The sequence below is a fragment of the Lathamus discolor genome, chromosome 1, assembly GCF_037157495.1.
Source record: "Lathamus discolor isolate bLatDis1 chromosome 1, bLatDis1.hap1, whole genome shotgun sequence".
Taxonomy (NCBI): Eukaryota; Metazoa; Chordata; class Aves; order Psittaciformes; family Psittacidae; genus Lathamus; species Lathamus discolor.
The window spans coordinates 111,486,862-111,506,076 of record NC_088884.1 but is presented as its reverse complement, the minus strand read 5'-3'; positions in this window follow the sequence as shown (position 1 = coordinate 111,506,076).

The following is a 19,215-nucleotide window of genomic DNA, read 5'->3' as shown; positions in this document are numbered from 1 at the left end:
GCTGATTGCTGAAACGGAGCGATGTTCCATTACCCACAAGGCACACCAGGCAGTTTTGTGGGGTGTTAGGAGACCTTGGCATCCTGGCAGCTTGTCTGTGTACCTGCAAGCAGCTCTGGCCCTCTCACATGCTCGCTGGAGAACTCCCTGTGATCTATGCTGCCAGCTTTTGTTGGAGCAATTTGTTTGCCAAATAAAGATCTGTGACCGGGGCTTGAAAAAGAGTATTTCATTAATATGAAAAATAGGCAGAGAAGTATGTGGTAGAACAAGGGGGGCCTTCATCACCATATGGCCTTTGATCTTGGTTTTGTCAGAGGCATGAGCTGCGCTGCTAAAGACACTGGGCAAATTCAAACGTTCATGTTCCTTGAGGTAGGTAAGGAGGAGGTTTTCCTTCCCTGCTTCCTTCCTAACAAGGGACCCTCAACAGAGGAGACCCATTCAGTACCACCCTCTGCACCAGCTGCTCCAACTGAAATCCCCTGCTTACCGCAATGAGGTCCTAGCACGCAGGTAGCAAACTGCACAAAAAACCCAAATAGGGGAATATCCCAAGCACGTGGTAAACAGGTCTGAACTACGACCCTCCAGGTGAAAGCACAGGAGGCACAAATGGGAAACACAAGCAACCCTGCAACTGCGCTCACCAGTACGGGACTGCAAAACAACTGGAATCCATTTCTGGCCCCGAAATGCACTGACACACACCTCAACTGGTGAGCTTCCCAATGCCCGACCTGACAGGAACAGCCTGGGAACACAGCATCCCCAAACCACATGAAGCTACCAACAGGGACAACAAGGTAATCTTGCAGCATGCAAAACATTGTGCAAGGGGGATTTTCAAACCTGGCTATGACAAACATCCTCAGAATGAAGACTGTCCCCCGACACTCAATACGCACAATGCACATACCCATGCTTTATGTCTCAGTGATGGGCCATCAATTCCCTTAAGGGATGTGTATGGACTGCACAAACAAGCTCTATCCTTTGATGACTGCACTTTTAGGAAGATAAAAGTCTTGCACCCGCAAGGGAACGGTACAGAGCTGCAGCAGGATGGGGACAGAGCTGCACCAGCCTTTCAACTGAGGGGTGAGGCTGCCCCGGAGCTCCCCAGACATACTGAAGGGACTGGTAGGAATTTTCTCAGCACACCTCTCTATCCCTATTTATAATGCTGTAAATAAGGAGAGTAAACTTATCCGTGTGGCAGATAAGGGAAGTGGGCAACTGCTTAGGTGGGGTGGGCAACTGCTTAGGGTAGGTAAATGCCATTTACGTGAACCTACTCAAAAATCCTACTGCCACACACTGTCCTCTTTGATAACACAACCAGAGAGACTGGTCAAGCAGCCTAACCTGCAATAGCAGTTGGTTAAAGCAGCAGCACAATTTAAAGCCTCCATTATCCAGCATTATTGAGGAGTGGTGGGGGGAGAGCTTGCAAACGAGTTTGTTTGTAACTTCCAGAAGCCTGGACCTCCAACTGGTCATTTTGCCACTGCCAGAGTCACAGTCAGGCACGGCATACTAAAGACACTTTGGACCCTGCTGCCATTGGCTTGTGTGGCACAAGATCAGGTCCTTCATTTATACAAAACACCTTGCTTCTGACTGAAATGAATTCCTCTTGGCTGCTCAGAGAAACATATCTGACTTTCTCTCCGGAAGGAATGGCTGAACAGGGCATCTAGAATGCCAAGGAAACAAAAAACATGTTACAAAGGAACTTGGGCAGCCACGGGACAAGCAAGCAGATCAGACACTGATGAAACCACCATGCTCTCTGAGCTGTTCATATGTGATTAGTCTCATCTACTAGTTATTCTTTAACAGGCATTTCCCCTATCGCTTGCCAAGCAGTTGGCAAACTCACTGCAGAAGAGCCGCGTGTGCTCCAGTAACAAACATCCAAGCCACGTTTCAAAGTGGATGTAGTAAATGGAGTTCTTAGTCCAAGTAAGAAATGCTGTTTAAAATCCCATTTTCCTATATCTGAAAACAAACAATCTCTTTTTCCTACATCAAAGAACTGAAATGCAATATCCCCCCCCTGCCCCTTCACCATATTTGTTTTGTGCTACAGCTGTTTTTCTTCTAACTAGGTCCAACACGTCATTCCTCTCACACAGAGCACTCTACAAAGTAGACTCCTTAATTAAGCAGCAGCTACTACCATTCAAAGTCTTTTACAAAGTGCGTTGGCATCCACAGTAAACCAGGGCAGTATCAGAGCAAGACAAAGGGAGAGAGAGCTCTTGCAGCCTCATGTTTCAGCACACTACAGCTTTGCTGCGGAGCTTCCAGTTTAGCCCACAGTGACGCCAACCTGTCAAAAGCTCTTCAGCAGGTCTACCAGCAATTTTATAAGCACTATACTTGAAATACTGGCACTCTCACCTGCAAAATGCAAACCCTCAGGCTGTTTTCTCTGGTTCCAGTCATCAGAAGCCTCTGGTGAAGAGGTGGTGCTGCTCATCGTTACCCAGCTGAGGGCCCTAATCCCTGGGCAGAGCACAAAGGCAATGCCTGCTGCCCAGCTGCAGTGCCACAGCCAACAGTGCTTCTGCCCTAGATGTGCCATTTTCCCCCCAGTGGGGCAAACCAGCATGGGCACGCCTGTGTTAACCCAGCTGTGCTGCCCTCTGCACACACACTGGCTCACTCAGGTGTCCCTGCACGGCATGGCAGCAGCCACGGGCATCACAACATGCTTTGCCACAGTGCCGGATCTAACTCCTGGAAAGACCCAATCCCACTGCCACTGCCCATAGCTTTAGTAAGGGCTGAAGTCCTCAGTGTGAACAGATTCAAACCAAGCCTCTACAAATCAAACTGGAAGCCCCATTTGCCCCTGAGCCTTCATGTCTGGGCAGACCACAAAGAACAACCCCCTGACTATATACAGCCCCTGAGGCCTGCACTACACAGCCTGCAGAGCTGAGGCAGCCCACAGAGCAGGACACTGATGAGTACCCTCAGCCAGCTACAGGAGAGAGGGCACTAGTGTTGCTTCTAACCAAGTCTTCAACTATACAGCAAGTAGCTAAGGCTGTGAATTCAGAACTGGACTTCTGAATTCACCTTGCCCATGGTAGATGCAAGTGCATGTGCTTTGGAGCTGGATGCACCCACTGAAGCACACACCATGTGGAGACACAGCTCCCCATCCTCTGCATGGAGGGTTGCACATCTCCCCAGTCTCTCTCCTCTCTGTCTTTTTCTCCTCCTCTTGTAGCAATCAAAGGTTCCCAACTGCACTTTTTCTCTTACCTTCCTGTTTGTTAGAGGACCCCAACTTTGCTCCCTTCATCTTCCACTGTGTGCTGCTGCTGCAGTCCTGAGCTTTTGATGAGAAACAGGCCATCAAAGCCCCTGTCCTCAGCTGCATACTTTTAAGTTTAGCCCCCACCATCTACCAGGAACATTCACACTAGGTATAAAGCACTGCACCTGGTACGGTTTGCCAGATCCTCCCCAAACAATAATAAAGTTTCTTTGCCTCAGGACCTGCTGAACCCAAAGACTGTTTTCCCTGGCACGAGAGACCAACTTACTGCTCGAGATGAACATTAAACAAACAGGATTGCTTTGACTTCAGGAACTACGAAGCCAGAACTTTTTCCTGCAGCCGCAGTCACACCCCTCGCGCCTGCAACGCTGAGCTATTTTTAAAAGACTAATTCCTGTGGTGTTTTCCTAATAGCTATAAAGCGGCAGGGCATGCTCGTGGACACGCTTTGCTATTCTCGACTTCGTCTGTGCCTCATGACTGTGGTCTTCCAAATTAAGAAAGATCAAGCAGCTGTCACAAGAAAAAAAGGAAAAGATAAAGAAGAAATCCTTCTCTTTGTAACCGTTCCTCTGTTGCTTGTTTTCCCTTTGCAGAAGCTCAGACCTGGCAGGAAAGCATCTTTTAGTTCCTGCCCCACGACTCTGTTACATCTTGGAAATGTCCAAGTCCTGAATGTTGCAGCATGGACTTTCTGAACACTTACAAAAGAAAAACCTGTACCTCCTGCCAATATTTTAACAAGCAAAACCAGTGATCCAAACCCCAAGTGAAGTACTGTTGCCTGCCCATGTAATAACACCACTTTCTATACCTGAAAAAGTGTCATTGGTAACTTCAAATGACAAAGGGGCCCCAACATCAGCTATTCCAACAACCATCCTGCTCCCTCCATCTCAGCAGATGGCAGGTAAATTGAGTTTGTGACTCTGCTAGTAATTCCAATAAAAGCATGAAGTCCATGCAAATGATGATACAGACCCGTATCAGCTTAGGGGCCTCTTGTTAAAATAGCATTCAGAGGCACAGAGTGGTTTAGCTGTTTTCTCTCCCCTGTACTCGTTCCCTGGTTTAAAATACGGAACATTTTTTCTAAGACTGTGTAAAGATAAACAAAGATTAAAAGTAGGGCAAACATCTCTTTCCCCTGATTTCATTGTCTGAACCTTCATTAAACTCCTCAGTTAGCAGGGTCAGACCTCATCTGTTTTCTCTTCATACACACAATTGATTTCTGCTCGCCCACAGTCCATGCCTGGGGAGAGCACTCCCAAGCAATCAACCTTTCACTCCCAGCTCTTGACCCCATTTCTTTTCTCCCATCCTTTTACATTTTCAGCCTTCTGGCCACCTCCTAATGGTAAAAACAGCTTTTTTGCTGCATGAGCCAAGATAAGAGGCAGTGGCAACATGCCCTTATGATGAAGAAATTGTCTCTTGCCATGTTTTCTACCTGCCAGAGCAAGTCTGCAGCTGTCTGTCCTCCTTGCCCTAAACCACTCTGTTGCTGCTGCCCTCAGCAACACTTGTATGGCCACAAGATGTGGCACGCTCTGGAACAACCTCTCACGGCTCTAGTTTGCATCTTGTCACACTCATCCTGCTCCTGCACTCTGAGCCAAAAGCCTCTTTCAAGACAAAACCTAACTGACTGACACAATGAGCCAAGCAGCTGGTATCAGTGGATTCTGAAACTATAAGAATTTCCCCTGCATGTTAATGCTTTGGCCCCTCTTCTAGATGAGTCTGCCTTCAAACTCTGTCCTTGTAAGGTGGTGACAATAAGACAGTGTGAGATACATGCAGGTCAAAACTTCACCCATCAGCACAGCCCAGCTGCACCACCTCCTTCCTGGAGCTCAGCCACTGACTTCAGAGGCTAAGCTTATGTTACTGTTACGCTATGAAAGTACATTTATATGAATTCAGGTGATAGCAAAATTATAATAAAGGTTTTAGTTCAAACGGTGCTATGCTGTTATTCCGTCAGCTGATTTTCCAGCCCACGAATTTCAGCATCATTCGTTTAATCAGAAATAATATTTAATTCTCATGCATGTCAGAATCACAAAATTTACTTTGCTTCTTCCACATCAAACTTAAGGGAAAAAATAGGTGATGGGCTGCAGAGCTCTCTAAAGCTGAACACCAATAAATAATCACTGGATGAGAAAACAACACCAGAGTTATCAACAACATCTGGTTAATTTCAGAGGGCAAGAGGGAAGAACTCCATTCAACAAAGAGAAGAGCAAAATCCCATGAGAAAAACCTAAGCATTTTTTCCTCCAGTCAATATTGCTTACAATAATTCCAGGGGTTTACCTGCATTTCTAGACTCTTTATTTGTTCTCCCAGACATTGGAAATAAAAAGTAAAATCACCTTTCACACCCTCTGAACATGCTACTCTAACAGGCAGCATTTCCAACACTGCACCTTTATTTATATAGGAGATACAGCGCATATATACAGACATTTTTAATATGTATACTGCATATAAACATAAAAATATATGCCTATTTATGCATTCAGGCATAACAACAAGGTTTGCTTGAGAAGTGCTGCCAAGGCTGGCCCATGATGGGCAGGCAGGCAGGACCTCCCGAAGCCCTCCCTGGGGCTTGCTGGAGGAGCAGGCCGTACCTAAGAAGGAACAACCACCCCTAGCACCAGTTTTTCCCCATCTCACAGGTGCAAATCCTCAGCAGTTTGTCAGGCTCTGCTTGTTGTAAAACCCTTCAGCCTCCTGGCATTTCAAAAGGGCTCAAAGGAACATAACAGGAGCCAGTTGAAAATACACACCCACCCCGCTCTAAGCCAAAACCTCACAGAAAGCAAAGTGTATACAGCCTAACAGCTGCCTACCTCCCCTCTCCTGCAGGATTCCTCTGAAACAACATCTGCTCTGTGCCCTTGCCTAGTGTGCTTTGACAGCCCCAGGTGAGCCCCTCTTCACAGCAGGCTGCACCCCTGTGTCAGCCTATGCTGTGCCTGGCACAGAGAGGCTCTGAGCTGAGCTGGGCACATCTAGCAGCTACCTGATGTCAACAGAGGCTGGAAAGCTCACACTGCAGTACTCTGCTGACCTCCAGCCAGAATTTTTGCTAGAGATAATTTGAAACTCCCCCTCTTGGGAGGCCACTCAAAGCGTCTCTGTACAGCTAAGGTCATGCCTTCATGACCTGGACAAGATTGAGTCCTGCAGCGCTTTTGATCTTTCCTGGTTAATAAACTTCTCGGTCAGTGTGCACTTGTTGATGCTGCTCTCAGGATACTTCTCACATCTCCTTCTACTTCAGACAGAGGCAGGCAGCAGGGTAACTGCAGACAGTAGCGCAATCCCACAGCTCACAGCAAGGCTCAGACAGGCTTACTAGTGGAGCACAGGAGCCCGTGCCCTGTTGTTATTGCCAGACTACTTTTGAAATTGGAACAAGATAAGGTCTGTCTGTGCTGTGTTGCAGCACGGATGCACTGTTTTCTTACCAAATCCATTCCCTAACATCAGCTCACAGTTGTCTGCCTGCTTCGTTTGTGGCACAGACAACATCCCCCTGCAACTGCTTCTACAGCAACTTTCAGTGTCAGAGGGCTTAAGCATACCCAAAGTCCACTGCCAATCCATTCAGCTACAGCCGTTGCTCCTCTTTCAGTCCAGCATCAATCTCTTTCCCACAGCCTGGGGGAATCAGACCCAGGGAATGGTACAGAGAGAAGAAAAGATTACCAAGAAAAACATGAAAAATAACAACACCCAGGTAACACAGGTAAACCACCACCAGCACCAGTATTCTGGCTCCTTGCTGGGCAAATTCCACATCCCAGATTTTCCCCAACACTGAACAGTTACTCAGTGGCAGCTTATATAAAAAATAATGTAAACTATCTCACCAATAAAATAAGAGGAGGTTACAGACTGCAACCAGGCAGGGAATGAGGCTTCCTGTCATGCAGGAGCTTTTGACACTGTGCCAAATCCTGACAGCAGCCGTGGATTACTGCCTCTCAGCAACGCCTCTAGGCTGCTCTTCCCACCACGCAATTCATCACTGTCCTACTGTTAACATCAGCACGCTCTGAATGCCAAAGGCCAAGTTTTGGGTCAGTGCATGTTCCACACTACCTTGGTGCTGATGCAGAAGTGAGGCCACAAAGTAGCAGGAAAGGAGGCACCAGGCTCTCAGACTAGAAAACATGTAAAGAATTGGCGGAGAAAATCCTGCGCCACTGTAATAGAAAGATTACTTTTGGAACATCAATAATACCCAAATAAGGGATGCTACAATAATTAATAACCTTTTATACTGTGCCACAGTAACCCATAAGAGATCTTAAAATAAATGCTGCACAAAACCAGAGATTTCTATTCTATTCCTGAACCCAGGATACCCACCTACTATGTCATTTGCTTAAACAGACCAAAAAAACCCCAAAGTGGTGTTTTTATCCCTTCTCCGGGATATTTTTCATCTGAACAGACTCCTTTCAGGTAAAGTGTTCTATAAAAAAAGACAACCCTTGCAATACTCTCATGACAGTGGTACAGTGCAATAATCTCCCTCTCAGATGAACTCTGTGTAGCCTGCTGACAGCACTTAAGGCATTGCTCTCTTCATTCAGCATTATAAAATTGATTGTCTTCTGAGTGTAAGAGTTTCATTTTAGGTCCTGCCAAGGCTAATATGCAGGATAAATACTCCCTGCACTTGTGGCCTAGTGGGAGCTCTCTTAAGCACCTCAAGTTTTCTGTGCAGTACCTAGGACAATATGATAATCAACATCTCATATGATAAATTATGTCAGACTCCAGAATGCAAGGAAGATTTTACTTCAGCTACCCTGTCCTTAACCTCCTCAGATACTGAAAATAAGTGATCCTCCGTAAATCTGAGACACTTTGACTTACGACACGAGAAAAAAGAAATCAGTATTTCTTATAAGGATTGCTGTGAGCAGAGCTTTAGCTGAACAAGAGCTGTCTCACCAGCCTCCTCCATGAAAACTTAAGTGACAGGAATTGAGGGGAAGGAGAAAAAGGGAGAGAGAACACCACTACCCCCCTTCCCCCCCAACACATCCATTTAAAAATAATTTTCTCTTTCAAAATATCTTCCTTAAGAGTCACTTTTCCCCCTTAAAAATGTATATATATATTTAATAATAACATTATCAGTATTTATTTTTGTTACCACTTTGCCAGTGAAACCCTGGGCCACTTTGTATAGTTAATCTTTTCTCCAAACAAACCCATAAATGCTCATAGTTTGTATGGTGGTTGGCCTGGAATAAATATGTGCCCTGATAAAGTGCAATGGCATCTCACTGAAATGCAACTACTGTACATTTCATCTGGCAAAAATGTAGAATCTCCTTCTGGAAACAGCTTATAATTCAGAAATCAACTTAGCCCTCAAAATGTCTTGGTTACTCAATTAAGTTCATAGAGAAAGAGAAGCCATTCATAGAAATAACTTGTTAAGCCCAGAAAACTCAGAGCAGAAAATTCATGCCAGAGGACACACACCAAGATCTGCATGAAAAGATGGTGTGAGTTTATCTACTCTACCTGTAGAGTATGTGCCAATCTGCAGAGTTTCACTGTCAGCATGGCTACTGCTGTCTGCACTACCAAGCTAGAACAGAGTAATTAAGTCTGGTTAACTCTGAATCCTGCCTCCAATGCGTCCAATAAACCTCCAGTTAAGGAAAAACTTGCCCATTTTCATTTTCAGCAACAGTATGAGCTACTGTGACTTGTCAGAGATGCTGACATCTAAATATGCTTCACAAACTTCTGAGTTTTGACTGCTTCACTGTATTTCCTGCGTGCATTGTGCCTGCAATTTTCCCTCTCTGAATCACACAGCTCATCCATGTCAAAATAGATTTATCACCTATTAATTTCCATTCTTCTGCTTAGCTATTTCACACCTCCAGCAGACAAGGGCAATGCAATCGCAGGGATCAGGCTGGTAATCCAACATGACAGAGTAGGTTACAGTGTTTCCCACCTTTGCAGTGTGTGCCCTTGGCACACTCTCTGACTGTAGGTTTCTGGCAAAATAGAAACCAGATACATTGTTTTCAGTTTTGAGAGAGCTCTTCCCTGAGTTCATGGACTTGGGTGGTCACTTTACCTCTTTCAGTTCAAAGAGAGATGCAGTTTTTCTTGTTCTGCTGTAATTAATGAATGCTTTTTTGCAAAAAAAAAAAAACATTTCACAGGGAAGTTAATCCCTACATAGAAAACATTTCATAAATGACAGAAAGCTGAAAGCAAAACAACAGAAAACAAGTATGGTTTAAAGGAGCAAGAGACAAAGGAAACTAAATCCATGGATCTGACAGCAGTGGTATAGCTGGCTAGAGCTCCACTTCTTAGCCATCCACGCCAAAAATAAAAAAAACCCAATAAATCAAGACATTTTCTGATGTGGAGTAACTCAGCCTCTCATAGGAAAGCTCTCCATTTGATTAAAACCACTGCATCCTCTCTCTCAGCCAAATTAAACTCAGTTTTGCTTTAACTCTAATTCTGCTTCACAATGTCTCCTTGTTACAATCAAGAGGGTGTATTTTTCCATGAGAAACTACTGGCACAACTGCAAAGGAAAGGTACTTATCACCACACGTCCATCCTAACGCCTGATTCAAGCAAAAGCTGAATAAATTAGTTGTTTTCATACGTGGGAAATTAGGTGGCCAGCACCAGCTCTCTCCCATCTGAACATCATTTGACATCGCTGCCACTTACCAGTGGGAAGCGTGGCTGCTCTCTGAATGCTGCTCTGACAGCACAGCACTGCAGTCTCTCATTAAGATGTTAATTCAATTAAGAATATTTAAAAACAGACAAAAGGCAATTAAAAAGCCTGCCAGTCATTTTATACAGTTTCCCAGCTCCGGTTCTTTGAACATATGAGCTCATCACAGACCTCCCACTGATACAACACACAAGCTATCAGTCCTCTGTCTAGACAGTATGATGCCCGTACTGCACAGCAAGCAACCTCTCCACCTCGTACATTTACTGAGCTCAGAGGCAGCGTCTTCTCATCCCCAAACTAATTTAAAAAGGTGTTTGCTTTGTGGAAGTACCTTATAATGTTCTCGGCTTACCAAAAATCTGCCCAAAAGACTTCAGACATTCAGACACGGTTAATTTTAAAAATATACCTACAGGATTCCTTCTGTAGCATGAAAATGAAAGAGGGTTGAAATCTTGGCTACATTGTGAAGACAAGTAAAATCTTCCTCCCAGAAATCCAAGTTAGTGGGGGTTAACATTACTAGATGAAGAGCTATGCTTTGTCTACACCTTTCATCCCAGGGCGTTGAAGGAAGGCATTCCAGGGGAGCACACATACAGGATCTAATGCTGTGACCATTACAATGGCAGCTACTGGGTTTATATTCTAAGTACTGTAACGGACAGGTAAATGTTTAGTTCTGGATTCCCGTACACACCAAAGGGTGATTGAATTATCAATACTTTATCTCTCTGCATAGAAACCACAACACTGATGCAGTACTAAGGTAGACAGTCCTCCTATCCTTCATTTGCTGGAGATACCAGGTGTCAACCCTAGGGGATCTGCCAACAGGGCTGTCCCAGCCCAATCAGAACTTTTATGTACCATAGAGGGGCACAAAGTTTCTGTGGTGCACATAAAGAGTTTGTTGGGGAGACAGTCTGGGTTATTCTTGCTTCAGTGTTTATCCCAGAAAAATAACTCAATGAAGGCTTTTAAAGTATTGGTATTAATTACTTTGAAACTGTAATATATTCATCATTCGAACTACAATAGCATCCAGAAAAACAACTGCAGCAGGACCTTACATACGTGTATAGGAAAACACATCCATCAGCAAATGGTATATGCTCTAAAGAGTCAGTCAGATCAGGCACACACTGGAAAAAAACCAAAGTTCTAATCATGTTAACTGAGCAGCCTCAACTGAGTGGCAGACACAAGAATAAACTTTCAGTCTTCCCAAACCAGTTTTGTATCCATGTGTTCATGTTGTCTCACTGGTGGTTAAAAGGAACAGCAGTGAAGCATACCATTGCACAGCTCGAGCAATATGATTCTCACAGCTCACACACACATCAGTTAATAGCACATGAGGAAACTTAAACATTGTTCTGCAATGCCCAGTCTGTCAAAAGTTTCACGCTCAGATAACTCTACCAAAATCCTGGTATCAAATGACACGTTATCGTATCATCACATTGACTTGCACTGGAATACACTCCCTGAGATGCATAAGTGCACACACCCAGAAGCTGCAAAAATAATAGCCCCGAGAAACAAACAAAGGAGGTAACAATAGCAGAATTCATTGTGGGAGCAGCAGTGTATCAGATCAATGACACAAAATCAAGTCCTGACATGATGCACAGAAGTCATGCAGATCAAATATGACTGCTATCACTGTAGAGTGAAGGACAGGCAAACACTGGAACACATAGTCAAGTTTCCTCCTGCAGTTCAGTATGGAAGTTTATGGCCAAAACAATGTAATTCTATGATTCTATGATTCTATGTTTCTATGAATTTACTACCAGCTTCAGTACCTCATCTCAGTGGTCATTCAGGGGCAGATCTGATAATTTTTTTACTCACCATGAATCCTAGTAAAAGACAAAGGGAATAAGACACATCCAGAAAATAAGCAGTCTGAGCTGCTTCATTTTACTTTTCTCCTTCTGGGTCCACATCCACATTGCTGCTCATAGCAGATGCATTTACCAACAGGAGACCAGCTTGGTTCTCAGCTAAAAACATGTGATGATCTTTGCTGAGTATGACCATCAGATTTGCTCTACTGTTTCAACTGAGCAACCAAGCTGCTACTGTAAATGTAATAATTTTTTGCAGCTATTTACTATCAAGTTTGCTGCATTAATGTGAGAAGATTTCCTGTGTTCAATTTTAACTGTAAAGAAATCATTGGGCCCGATCACAGGCTGAGTGAGGATAACATATCCTCAGACATGGTAAAAGGAAAGAGAGGAGAGAAAATAACTGGCATGAAACAGAGTATGTGTTACAGGCAAAACTTGAGACTTGCATGCCCCTGGATTATACTTAGCACCCTGCCTGTCAGCTCCAAGCTGAATGCGTTGCCACTGGAAGATACTGCAGTCTTGGTCAGTAGTTGCATACAAATGCTAAAGACAATAGGGGAAACAGCAGGATATGTAATCTGGCTAAACCCAAAAACCATAAGCATGAAAAAAAAACAACATAATGCTGCCATCAATGATAAATCTGGCAAATAATAACTGAAACAGCTGATGGCTGCAAAAAGGGCAGCAAAGAAATTGGAAGAGAGAATCTGCTCTATTGTATCAAATAAATCGCTTGTTTCTCAGGAAATCTGTATGCCATGAGTGTGCTATGGTGCACTTCTCATGTTAAATGACTGTCCACAAGACAGAAGTGTATATGTGATAATCTTTTCTTTTTTATGAATTGTTCTGCATGTCATGTTATGAATGTCTTCTGAGAATCTGAGCTGTTGGCTCACTGAATGAAAAGTGTACTTCATTCACACGATTGCTTGAGATTTCACAAGGAGACCAGACCTACCTATGGGTCTCTGCAATGCAAACACCAGCTTCAGTAAAGGCAGTAAACACGTGAATACCTCTTAAACAAATAATTACACTAGCACAATACTGGGAGAATGGATGCATTCCAGACTTACACTCACTTGAGAGTTTCTGGATAACAAATTTGTTCAGCAACACTTTGTATTAATCCCTTTGTTCTCTGTACATATTAAGTTGTTCCCATATGTTTTCTGTCATTAACAGATGGACTCTGGGGAGCTGTCTGTTACCTGCAAGTACTCAAAATACTGAAGAAAAAGCACAATTTGTACTTTTTCTAATGGTAAAAAATCTTCTGTGCTGACAGTACATGATGAATGCCTATACAAACATTTTACTTGACTTCAGGTTTTCCAGGTTTCCCATAGCCCTTCTTTCCCCTCTGCATGGGTCTGAAGTTCAAACTCTTTCAGTAACATGCAGCAGGTTATAACTCCCACTTGCACTGCCAGTATTCACCAGCCCTACTCATACCTTCAGAGGCCTATTGGAAGACTGAAGACTCTGGATCTTTTGGATCAAGCTAAAGTAAAATATTCCTTTTAATTAAGCATAATTTTATATAATTAATCTGCACAGAAAGCATTAATTTTTCTTGCTATCTCAGATTTCCCCAGAGAAAAAACTTGACAGTTCAAGTGATACCCACATTTATCACTATAAATCATTGCACCTTATTAACGCAGCCTGCAAGTACAAAGAGCTTCCCACAAACTCATTTTAATCAAAACAGAAATGCTGCCTTACACAGCATGCACATGAATTCCAGCCTTCAGCAAAAACAAATCGTGGCACAAGAGTCTCGTAGAGCAAATCTGTCAGCATCACCGAGGCTCTATCCATTCACAGCTCTGATGTTTCACATATGTCAGCAACCCAGGAATCAACAGTTTGAGCCAACTCAAACCACAACTCCAGTGACTAGGCAGGCTCATTTCCCAGGCTTGCCCTCTTTGGAAGAACGTTCCCTAAAGTCCTGTTCTTATCTACCAAAATCAAGGTTGTCTTCCATTCTTATTGATACTGCTCAGGATTTTTAGTAGTTAGAGATGTGCAGCCCAGTGTGTGCAGAGATGCCCATTAACCAGCATTGTTAATTTGCCTTGGAGGAGTGAAGAAGTAATTTCACCGTGATAGCAGCTTGGGGATTCATTTCATGCAGGATCAATAGCGCTCACCCATCCTCTCAGTCCCACTGTTGAGTTGAGAATGATTACCCCAGAAACGGAGGACAGTTCAGAAGGAAGTATTTAAAACTGAAAGGAAGAACACATCTCAGGCCTCGAGCCCATACTGGGCACCCTACATTTTTAGGTTGTCTTTATTGTACAGTCAAAGCTGAGCAGATGCACACAAGATACCAGCACAGTGTCACAAGCAGCTTTTCCCCAGCAGCTAATCTGTATGGGTTGTGGGCTGGACAGACACCTCAAAGATGCTTTTTCTGGATAAATGGAAATGAACTTTGGTCTGTGCTGAAATGCTTCTTTGTTTGTACTTCTTGACTTATCAGTCACAAGTTCTGAATAACCCTACACCATCTTCCCACAAATAAGTCTAGTTTATCTTGTAGGGCAAAGTGGTGTAATGAAATAACTATTCCCTGTAGAATTTGTACTGCAAAGAAGCATAGTAATTGCTTTTGATTTGGTCAGTATTTACTAGCTGCCATTTGTATAGGTGGGAGCAGCATCTTTTGGCAGGACTTTGTGTGAAAGGCTCATCACTTTTGGAGAAGGGCAACAGTCTGTCATCCACAGATGTGCTGGTATAACACAGGGGCAGCTGCATTAGGAAAGGTACAGAGATAGCTTTATGCACAGTTACCTGTTTTGGCAAGGACACCAGCATACCAGAGATAAGCAGGTTCATACTCTTCAGTTCCTCCAGGAAATGGAGTTCCAGCATTGAGGGGACAACTCTGAAGAAAAGGAGGGAATAGGAAGTTCAGATTCTCACTCTCATTCTCCTGCATGAAACTTTCAAATTGTCATTTGATTTAAAAGAATTTAACATTTATTGTTAATTGTTATGTCATTATGTCTGGAACTATCCACTAAAAAAAGTAAAGTTATCCACTTGGAATAACAGATAACACAATGGCCTACGCAGACTCTCTAAAAGCATTGCCTCTGCTTTCAGGAGCATATGTGCAGCTGGGAAACGAGGCAGGGGAAGTATGCAGGAAAAGACAGCCTATGTTCACATACAAGGGGAAGACTGGGAGTGTGCAGGACAGGCCTGAGAAAGAGCCAGTTAGTAGCTGAGCACTTGGTGAATGATAATTCTTTTCCAAGTCACAAGATTTTGACTGACTGACAAATCTGGGTAGAACTTCTATTATGCTCAATATGCCTGTCTTCTGCACACTCATTTGTTTTCACTGACACGAGCTTTCCAAACCTTTAATCACCTCAGTGAAAACAGCATAATTTCAACTTCCTGAATACTTCACTTTTTAAAGCTACCATAAAAAATGGCTTTTAGTCTAAATACTGTTTTCTTCTAAGTATTCAAAAATGTGCTGGGATAATTGTTTCTGCTTGACTGCAAGCAAGAACAACCCTATATTGGATGTATCTATGCATGAGAAATTCCATGGTTTAAGAAACCACATGGTTATCATTAAAAAAAACCCACCCAAAACCACAAACCTCCCTTGCCACTCAAATAGGTGGTAATGAAAAAGAAAGAGTGAGGGGGAAAAACACTTCTGAAATGCATTAAGTACATGTACACTCATACACAAAACCTATCTACAGTATGATCCTTCAGGAATTTCATTTATAGCTTTGGAAAGTTGTATATGACCAAAGATTATGGGTCTGTCTTACAGCAAAACTTGACTGCCTCTTCTGTGAAGCTCACACTGAACTAGACTGGAGTTGAGGGAGGATGCTTACTTACCGTTTTGCACTCTAGGTGGGGATTGACAGGCAGGCTTTCAACATCAGCCAAAAAGCAATCAGCAATTACAAATTGTATTGTGTGATGAAGACCATGCTGTGCACATGTGGAGTGTTCCGGCTGCACACTGTCTCCTCGCCAGGAGTTAATGAGATAACTTCTCTCCTTGGAGGCTATGCCACTGCTAAATCCATGAGTAAAGGCAGCCTTTCCACAAGCAGTACCTCCCATTGAGCAGGCCCCTGAAACAAAACATTACCTACCTAATTGTAGGCTGCTACTCAAAAGCAACAGCCAAGAAAGGCTCCTCTTGTCTCTGACAGCAACTGTTCTTAAGTGGGATGTATTATATGAATGTGAAAAGCTGCAGGATCTGTGTGCATACTCTCAAGGATGTTTACATCTCTTCAGCACATCTTTGATAGGTGGCTTTTCTCTTTTGATTGTTTCCACCCCCTACTCTTTCCCTCAAATACCATCATTATTATTATTCTAATTACTATTCCTTAGCCTGATTAAGGACTTCTCTGACTATAGGAGGTATTTTTAATTTTGGTTTAATAAAACAAAACAATGCAGCAGAGAACCCTCAAGTCTTTCAGCAGATTCATGCAAAGCTTGACATTTTGATCATCCCTGCTGTTTCTAGCCAGATCAGAATAAAGCATTTAAGGTATTTAAGCCTGCACCTGACTTAAAGCTTCAACCTGACAGTGCATCTGATCATCTGCATAATATCTTGCTGAGTCAGTCGGCAAGAAAACAAAACAGTCCAGGAAAGTAAACTGCATGCATGCTAGTGTTTGAACTCCCTAAGATCTCTTAACAAGAAACACTCCCCTGAAAGTGAAATCTGAAACAGGCTCAGCAAAGACTTTAGGAGGATTTTGTAGCCAGCCTAAGATTTCACGAGGAAAATAAATGCAAGAGAAAACTTTTTTTTCTTTTTTTTAAATTAGCTAAATGAAATCAGTAAGGACAAATCTCAGCAATGAAAGCCCCATTTAGGCTTGTTCTACTGCACAGGCAGAATGGGTGGTCTGCAAAACAGGTTAACAATAAACAATAGAAGGATGGCTCTGCCAGGAATTCCCACTGAAACCATTCATGTAAATCCTGACCCTCATGAGGACAAATTTTCCAAGCTCAAGTCCAAATTTTTAAGTGTGCAGCAGCGAGTGTGGAGGCCAGATTTGCAGGAACTTGGGTCCCATTTAGACATTTAACAAAGGGTTCAGATTTTTGCAGTCCTTTGTGAAGTAACTGAAGACTTCTGAACATTTGCTGTGTTACAAGAAGCAGTTTCTGTTGCATTGAATAATCCCTACTTAACCTGGTTCATACCTAGTAGCACAGATATGTTTCCACACAAAACAGTGAGAGTCCAATGGTGCTGTTTAATATTTTCATCAATGACCTGGATGAGGGAACTGAGTGCACCCTCAGCAAGTTTGCTGATGACACAAAACTGGGAGGAGTGGCTGACACACCAGAGGACTGTGCTGCCATTCAGCGAGACCTGGACAGGCTGGAGAGTTGGGCGGGGAGAAACTTGATGAAATTTAACAAGGGCAAGTGTAGAGTCTTGCATCTGGGGAAGAACAACCCCATGTACCAGTACAGGTTGGGGGTTGACCTGCTGGAAAGTAGTGAACGGGAAAGGGACCTGGGGGTCCTGGTGGATAGGAGGATGACCATGAGCCAGCAATGTGCTCTTGTGGCCAAGAAGGCAAATGGCATCTTAGGGTGCATTAGAAAGGGAGTGGTTAGTAGGTCAAGAGAGGTTCTCCTCCCCCTCTACTCAGCCTTGGTGAGGCCGCATCTGGAATATTGCGTCCAGTTCTGGGCCCCTCTGTTCAAGAAGGACAGGGAATTGCTTGAAGGAGTCCAGCGCAGAGCCACAAAGATGATTAAGGGAGTGGAACATCTCCCTTATGAGGAGAGGCTGAGGGAGCTGGGTCTCTTTAGCTTGGAGAAGAGGAGACTGAGGGGTGACCTCATCAATGTTTACAAATATGTAAAGGGTAGGTGTCAGGATGATGGAGCTAGGCTTTTTTCAGTGATATCCAGTGATAGGACAAGGGGAAATGGGTGTAAACTGGAGCATAGGAAGTTCCACGTTAACATCAGGAAGAACTTCTTTACTGTAAGAGTGACAGAGCACTGGAACAGGTTGCCCAGGGGGGTTGTGGAGTCTCCTACACTGGAGATATTCAAGGCCCGCCTGGACAAGTTCCTGTGTGATGTACTGTAGGTTACCCTGCTCTTGCAGGGGGGTTGGACTAGATGATCTTTTGAGGTCCCTTCCAACCCTTGGGATTCTGTGATTCTGTAATAATCTATCAAGATGTCGTACATCATGAACAGGTAAGGCTCTACAACAGGACAACACATTACAGCAAGTGATCAGGTGAACAGGGGCAATTACTCTAACCTTTAATGTAGTGGAACAATGGAGTAAACATGCAACTATGCCCAGCAGCTGGCTGGGGCAAACATTCAGTCCTTTTCATCTGCTCCGTACATCAGTAATGACAGCCAGCTATGCAAAAGTTTGCAATATGGTGAAGTCCTCCTTGCACCTTAAGGAAATCTAGGCTTAAGGCTAGCTCAGCATAAGAGCTCAGGAATCATTACTTTCTTATCCCTGGACAGTTTGCTTGACTCAAGTTTTAGATGTGAACTTATGCAGACAGTAAAACATAACACATCCTGTACTCCCTCCCACTGAGTCAAAACTCCCAGTCCTTTCTGCCCACCTTCCCTTCAAATTGGTGACCCATTCACTGCTGCACTTCTAAGTTGCTTTCTATGGATGACCAACCACCCTCGAAAACCGTGTATGACATAATGCTTAGGGGCTTCTCCAGCACACTTTTTTTTCTACCAATACATGTTTGCCTGTGCTACGAAACCAAAATCTTGAAAACACCAAGCCAAACTCTGAGGAAGATTGCTGAGCGTGCATTCTTTTGTAATTTGTTAACTTGGAACTATTAGATGCTTCTATTGCTTCAATTACAGTGGTAGTACAACTACAACTACAGTAGTACTGCTACAGCTACAGTAGTAGTAATGCTGCAGCTACAGTAGTAGTTGGAGGTCTGCTAAGAAATTAGGGTCTCACATGCTAGTGGCAAAGGGCCAGGGAGGGTATACCCTAACAGTATTATTCACAGATAAGAGCTTCCTAGCAGTGTATTATCCACCCATCGTGTTTCTGCATTGATCTGTCTAAGCTCCTGACTGATGTTAACAATAGTTCTGAAAAAACCTGAAAAACTCAGAAACTCTTACCTTTTTTACAGCCTGTTCAACAATGGACTCAAGCTTCAGTTCCTGCAATTATTCTGGGTTCCATCATCAGTTCCTTATAAAACCTTAAA